This window comes from Camarhynchus parvulus, chromosome 2 (assembly GCF_901933205.1).
Source record: "Camarhynchus parvulus chromosome 2, STF_HiC, whole genome shotgun sequence".
Taxonomy (NCBI): Eukaryota; Metazoa; Chordata; class Aves; order Passeriformes; family Thraupidae; genus Camarhynchus; species Camarhynchus parvulus.
In genome coordinates, this window is record NC_044572.1 from 32,374,599 (window position 1) to 32,381,838 (window position 7,240).

A 7,240-nucleotide genomic window follows, 5' to 3' on the forward strand; every position below is an offset into this window, starting at 1 on the left:
TTCCTCACTGGTGCAACACAGAAATATCTTTCTCAAACTGAAAAGACAAGGTTGGAGGCATGGCGAGGCAGGGGTTAAGCACACATGGAAGGGGGCAGAAGCAAACATAGATTATCTTTCTCTGTTCTCTCCTGTCAGAGATGGGCACCAGGAACCCTCATGAGGAAAAGATGAACTTTTTTATTCATTCATTTCTGGACTCCTCTGGCCATTTAAAAAGAAATTAAAATGCGGAACAAAAGTAGCACCTTCTTCCCAAAGGATTCAAACAACAGGGGGCCACAATTCAAACTTTCTAAATACTTCTGCTTCCCCAGCTGAAACACAATACCTGTTATTTCCAATCCTACCTGCTCAGACAGCCACTGGAGCAGCTGGGCTTGCAGCACAGTGTGGTTGGTGGATTTGGAAGCTGCCCTAGAGCAGGTGATGGAGGTGCTGAGTCTCTGACCAAGCACATTTCTCTCCCCCTTCACCTGGGACTGGCAGGGCAAAGGATGGGGAACCCCCAAGGTGCTCCTGGCTGGCATCAGTCAGTGCTCAGCTGCAAGAAGTCTTCAAGGTTAGAAATCCTCAGCCCCAGTTTTGGCAGCAGTGAAATGGGAGAATATTTTGGCAGCAGAGAACTGAGAGAATGTTTTGTCTTTCCCAGGGCTGGGGGTAGGTAGAGGAGACCCCAGGTTTTGCCCACATCAGTCCCCCAGATTTCAAGGTGGGGAACAACTGCAGCCCAGGGACCCCTGTTTGACAGTGGGGAGTTGGGGGCTTGTCAGTAGGGGAGAGTGAGCCAAAATCCACTTGGGTGCTACTGGTGGGAGGTTGAGGCTGTATGGTCAGCCTCTGGACCAGGCTGTACATCTGCTTTTTGATTAAACCAGGGATAACCACTGTCCTGAGTGACTCTGATTTCTGTGGTTAAGATCTCAGGTTTCTCTGGCTTGGAAGACCTAAATTAACTCTGTGGTACAATTAAAGATGTGCTAAACTGCAGAAGTTTAGGGGAATATTAAAATGTGGATTCTGTAATATTTTTAAAATGTCTTGGTGTTTGAGGCTGTGTTTCCAGCTGCTCTGCAATGTGCAGCTTGCAGGCACTGCATGGGTGCTCAGCAAGGAGGGCCTCCCCACCAGCACTGGGCTGGGGACACCATGGGTGGGGTGGGATAAGCATGGACTGAGACATGGGGCTCAACCCCTTCCTCAAACTGAAGAAAGCTCTCTGTTCCTTCGTCATCTGAATCCACATGAGAAAGAAATCTCTTGTATTTTTTAGTTCCAGGACTGGATCCTTTGAAAACTCATCTCCTGTGACATCTGCTTGGGACCAGACAGCCCAGTCCTTAAGGCTGTCCCTGTGCATGAGGCCACTCTTACACGTTCTGCATCTGTCAGTGCAAGCTTAGGCTTTATAAACTTATTTTTCAATTATATCACGTTGTTTAATCATCTTTCACAGATCCTCTTGCAAATCTGCCCACCATCTTCCAAAGCTGGAACAGACAAAATAAAAAAACGTTGGAAGAAGAGCATTTATTAACTTCATACATGGAAAACTGAGAGCAAATCTTCTCTCCAAGGTTACCCATGTACACTTCCAATTCTCCTACATTCCCACCACATCGCGTGACTCAATCCCAGTATGAATTTTCCTTTCCAGGGAATATTTTCAGCTATGTCAATATTTAGTCCAGCTGTTAACTTCCATAAGGTTTTGTCTTTTTATATTTTGAAGATCTGCTGTTCCTAACTCCTTTCTATGAAATTCACAGGTGAGCTGCTGCATGGGTTCCCTTCTATCCTCCAGTAGATAGATATTAAACACACTGTATGTAAAACAGTCTGAAAATCTAGACTTCAATAGAATGTTTATCTTTAAAACATTAAAAAACCTGCTTTTTATGTTCTACTCTGAGTGTGAGCCCAGCGCTGGGGATTTTGGGGGTTTTTTGTAAGTTTTGCCCTTGCTACCTTTTCTCTTGTGTGCCAGCAGTGGATGTGGTGGTATCACACACACCCTTGGCAGAGCCAGCTGCACTGGAGGGATATTCAGGCTGCACAGCAACAGCCGTGATCATTTGTGCTACTGTCACTGCTCAAGCAGAAGATTTGGCATCAGCCACTTTAAATATTGCTTGTATTTGTTGTAAACACATAAAAGACACTTGAACACAAGCAAGAATCTGGTCTTCAGCTTGGCAAATAACCCTTTTCTACCTGCTCTAAAGAGGCAGCAGGTCTGCTAGACGTTCCTTTGGACATGGCCCAGTGGGATGAGGCTGGCATCTTCCCTGATCAGATGTCCACTGACACACAAAGAAGAAAGGCTTTGGAATGTGAAATGCAGGTTAGGACCTGTTATCTCTGCCTTTTTTCCCTCTCTGCCAAGGAGAACAGAGCATTCAGCACAATTTCCTAGGCTCCACACCTTGTACTGGGGGGAGAAGAGAGCCAGTGAGAGCAAGAGGTGCTGAGCAGCAACCCAGCACCTGGCTGGGGGCAGCAGTGGGGAAGTCAGTGTTTAGCTAATGGGAAACTTGACTACTTGTAATTAACCTTCCTCTAAAGTTAATTCATTGCTCTGAAGGCAGAAAAATATTCATGCCTCCTAGAACTATAAATTGTCAGACTGAAATTGTATTTGATGCACTGTTACAATCTTTGGGGCTTGGTGTGTTTTTTTGTTGTGGGGGTGGGGATAGTTGTTTTGGAGGATTTTCGAGTTTGGGTTTTGGGGGTTTTATGTGTGTTTGTGGGGTTTTGGAGGGTTTTCTTGGGGGTTTTTTTTTGTTTGGTTGGTTTTGAGTGTTTGTTTTGTTGGGTTTTTTGGGTTTTTGTTGTTGTTTTTGTTTTGTTTTGGTTTGGTTTTTTTTAAGAAACCAGTTCCTAAGCATTTACCAAACAAAACTGTTAAAGATACAACACAGAAATCCAAATTAGCAGCTCTGCCTGGAAGTGAGGATCATCAACCAGACAGAATTCAGCTGTAAAATAACTATGGGATTTGACATCTGGGATTTTTCAGTGTGAATGAGATCACCTTTTTGTTCCCTAGATGATACTCCTCTCTGCCCAATCCTGCACTGGATCCAGTGGTCCGGAGAAAGGGGAAAGCTGATGTCTAGATCAAGGAGGAGAAAAGAAATAGGAGCACTAGGAAAGCATGTTAGACTGCGAAAGGTGAGAAGCAGGAGACAGCTGCTGGCTGGCAAAGTCCTCCATTCTGTTGCCATCCTACCACAGTTCAGATCACACCAAAATATCCCAGCAGTGCACGTGAGAGTCATCAACCAGTCGAATGTTCCCTGGTGAAGGCAGTCTGTGTGTTTATTGTGAGATTAGATGCTAGATAATATTTGTAATGATGTGTGTTGTTAGTGTAGTGGAATCATGTATCATCAACAGCGATTTAGTAATCAATGCTCCATGGTTCCTCTCTCCTGCACTGCTGTGGGAGTTAGGCATCTGCTTCCACAGAACCTGTAAAAAACAGTAGAACCACTGCAAATTATTAAATCCCAGTGTCATATAGGATATGATACCCTACCCATCAGCTACCTTTAGCCATCCATCAGGTTATCCTTATCTCCATGACTTTTATGGGATTTCTACCATGAGACAGAGAGGGCCATCTTACAATTGTTGAGGTAGTACTGCAAATACACATCCCTCATACCCCTGGATCCACAAACCAAACTGGCAAAAGGCTGGCTACTTATCATGCTGAGAACAGGAGCAAAAATGGAACAGTGAGGAAAAGGGGTCTGGGCAGCCCATGGTTCCTCTGTCCAGAGAGTTGCAGGACTGCACTCCACACAGAACTGATCCACTGTTCTACCCCAGTTAGTTTATAGATTTTATTTATTTTAAAGCAAATATAAAAGTCTATACAAGCCCCTGTGATATACCTGAAAGCTACTTGAGGAGTTCTCTGTCTATACTTTCCCTTGGGGTAAATCCTGAAAGACAAAGAAGCATGATGGAAGATTACCTTGTGCCTGTGCTGCTTACTACTGCTGCTATAATCCAAACTATGGGACTGGTTCAGCATGAGAAAATTGAGCCTGGAAGTTTTGGCAGATTCTAAATTACTCAACTTGAGATGCTATGCAGAGAGTGCATCCTTGTCCTAATGCAGTACTGGAAGAAGAATGAGGGTGGAATCACAGATCAGAACTGGTGGAACTGTTGCACAGATATTGGCTCTTGGTAACCACAGCTCTCCATTCTCAGATACCTTCACAGTTGGAAGGCTCCACCAAAAACAAAGGAAAAAAAGAGAAAAAGGGGGATACAGAGAAACAACTATGTTTTAAGCTTAAAAAATAATCTTACACAGGAAGCACCACTTTCCACTGTGCCTTTTGCACAGTGGGACAATTATTTGCACAATAGCATTTGCACATAGACTTAAAGAAAGGTTTGCAGACCTTTGTTGACAAAGATCTTCATTCATGTTTTGCCAAAACAATTAAGTTGCTATTTGAATGTGAAAGAGATCTACCATTAGATATCAAAAATGTAGCCTCAGTTGCTACCACAAAGGTTAAGAAATCATTCTGTATAAGGTGGTCTCTCACTTCCCCAGGAAATTCAGCAACAGACCCACTGAAGTGCCTCGTAGCCTTTCCAAGGCCATTAGTGTATGTGCCAGTTTTAATGAATGTTTCAACTTCTGTATCTAAAGAAAGAGAAGGAAAAGTATTAGGGTTTATTTGTTCCAGTTTAATACTTCAAACTGAGAAAGTGTGATGGTGGTATTTTTTGTGCTCTCTGGACATACTGACCTACTTAAGGCAAGCTGTTTTCTACCCATAGTTGATCAAAGTGTTGTATTTACAAATACAAGTGTATGAAACAAAAACATTCCTCTGCTGAACCTAACAGTCCCTACCTGTCTATGTACAGATGCAGTGCTACCTGAAAGATTTGATGCAGAAGTAAAACATCAACAAACAAGAAATTGTCTACAGACACTGCAGGTGAGGTGGCTTAGGTGCATTTTTGTTCTCCTTTATGCTGCTGTTTAAAAGGCAAGGGCAGTGACTGTTAGAATGAGGGAAATTCATTCACACTATTTGCCCAGCCAAAAAACCAAATTGCTTTTGGTAGAAAGCAATAGAAAATGTTTATCCCAGATTGTTTTTCTTCTCTGGTTATTCACATTAGCTCTAGAGGACTGCAGCAGCTAAGTGGACTGATAATAAAGGGGGGCAGTGGTGCAAATTCTGCCTGACCAGTTGTTACTTTGGGAAGCCATGCAGCAGAAGGTGCTTTCCCAAAAAGCATGCTCGAGCTGCCTGGGCCTCACCATTTCCACATCATGCAGCACCACAGTCAAATGCTTTGCTGAGTACTGCAATAGCAAGTCTTAATGTCATTACAGATTTGAAGTATAGTTACACAGGACAAATGACGAAACAAAAGTCTTAATAAACTTCCTCTCATGTGCATTGTCTTTATACACACACCCCCTCTTGGAAGGTATTCTGTCTCCACATGTAAACCAGTATGTCTCCTAACTGTTGCCATTGGGTACAAATTTTCCATTACAAGCACAGCCTCGGACTAGCCTGGGTAGCAGCTGTTGTGAACATCTTGTGGCCACTTCTTGGAAGCATTTGGGAACAGGACATATTTAAGAGCAAGTGTTATCTTGCATTCTCTAGGCTACGCCTAGAATTGAGGCTATACATAAACCTAGATAAATGTCAGGTTTGTCTAAAGTCAGTATTTAAATATTCCCTGCAGCTCATTCTGAACTTCAGCTTCTTGTGTACTAGCACAGAGTAACATCAAGTTTTTTTACTTAGGTTGACTTGTTGTCACTCTGTTGTAAAAGTGTAGTATTTGTTCAGAGTTCTGACTACACTAACAATTCACCTAGGACTAGAGGTACAAAAATGTCTAGAGAAAACTATGTATGTTTCAGTAGCTGTGTTTGCAGAAACAGCTAAAATTACTTTGGCTAATTAATTTCATACACAGAACTCGGAGCTTAAAGAAACAGTGTTTCTAAATCCATTCACAATAAAGCAGAGATGAGACTCCCATTCCTGAGGAGAATGCAAGCCACAAAAGTTAAAAAAAACCCCTGCTAACCCAGAGATCTCTGCCCAAGTGATCTCAGTTAAAAAACCCCAACCAACCAACCAACCAACCAACCAACCAAAAAAGCCCCACCCACAAATGAGGAAACAGCTGCAAATGACCCTTTCCTTTTCAGGACCGCAGGTTTTGGAGATGGCCAATTAAGTCCAGCAATTATTCGTACATTTCAGACATCTACAAGTATGTCCAGGACAGCAGGAATTACCACTTTCACCTGTTCTTCAAGTGGACTGCCTTACATCACTGAACATGAAGCACAAAAAGAACCATGTAATACAATGCTGCTCCCACTGATAATTTTATATGGACTTGTGCTAAGTAGGATGTTTAGGTCGACAGATCTATCTGTTGGAAGTAACAATCTCCAAGCTCAGTATCGCAACACTCCTTCAGCTTCCAGGCAACATATGTGCTGAGCTGCTCCCTAGCTGGCAAAACTTCTCAAGGAGTTTTGGACAATTACAGGCCACAAATGCCATAAACTGCAGAAAGTAGCCACCTCTCACTCTCACTTCCTGTTATCCTAATTCCCTGAGCCCGAATGCCTCCCTCAACCCACACTGCAGCTACTCCCCATGCTTTTGCATCTGGCTGCCTCACTGCCTCTGCACGCTGCTTTCCATTACCCACACAGAATGATCCAGGAAAAGACCTCTTGAGATCAAGTCCAACCTTTGACCAATCACCACCTTGGCACTGCCACATTGGAACACAACACCTTCAGGAATGGTGACTCCACCACCTCCCTGGGCAGGGAATCCATTCCAACATTTGCCTGACCTGAATCTCCACAGGCACAGCTTGAGGCCATGGTCCTCCTGATGTATCACTTATAGTCTGGAACAGGAGACCAGCCCCCAGCTCTCTACAGCCTCATTCAGGCACTTGTAGAGCGATACAGCCACCCCTGCGCCTCCTTTTCTCCAGGCTAACTCCCCTCAGCTCCCTCTGACACTCCACACAGGACTTGTGCTCCACATCCTTCCCCAGCTCTGGTGCCCTTCTCTGAACACACTCCAGTGCCTCAATATCTTTCTTGAACTCACAAGCCCAAAACTGGACACGAGATTCAAGGTGTGGCTCTCCAGTGCTGAGTAGAGCAGAACAATCACTGGTAAATCTTGCTGGCCAC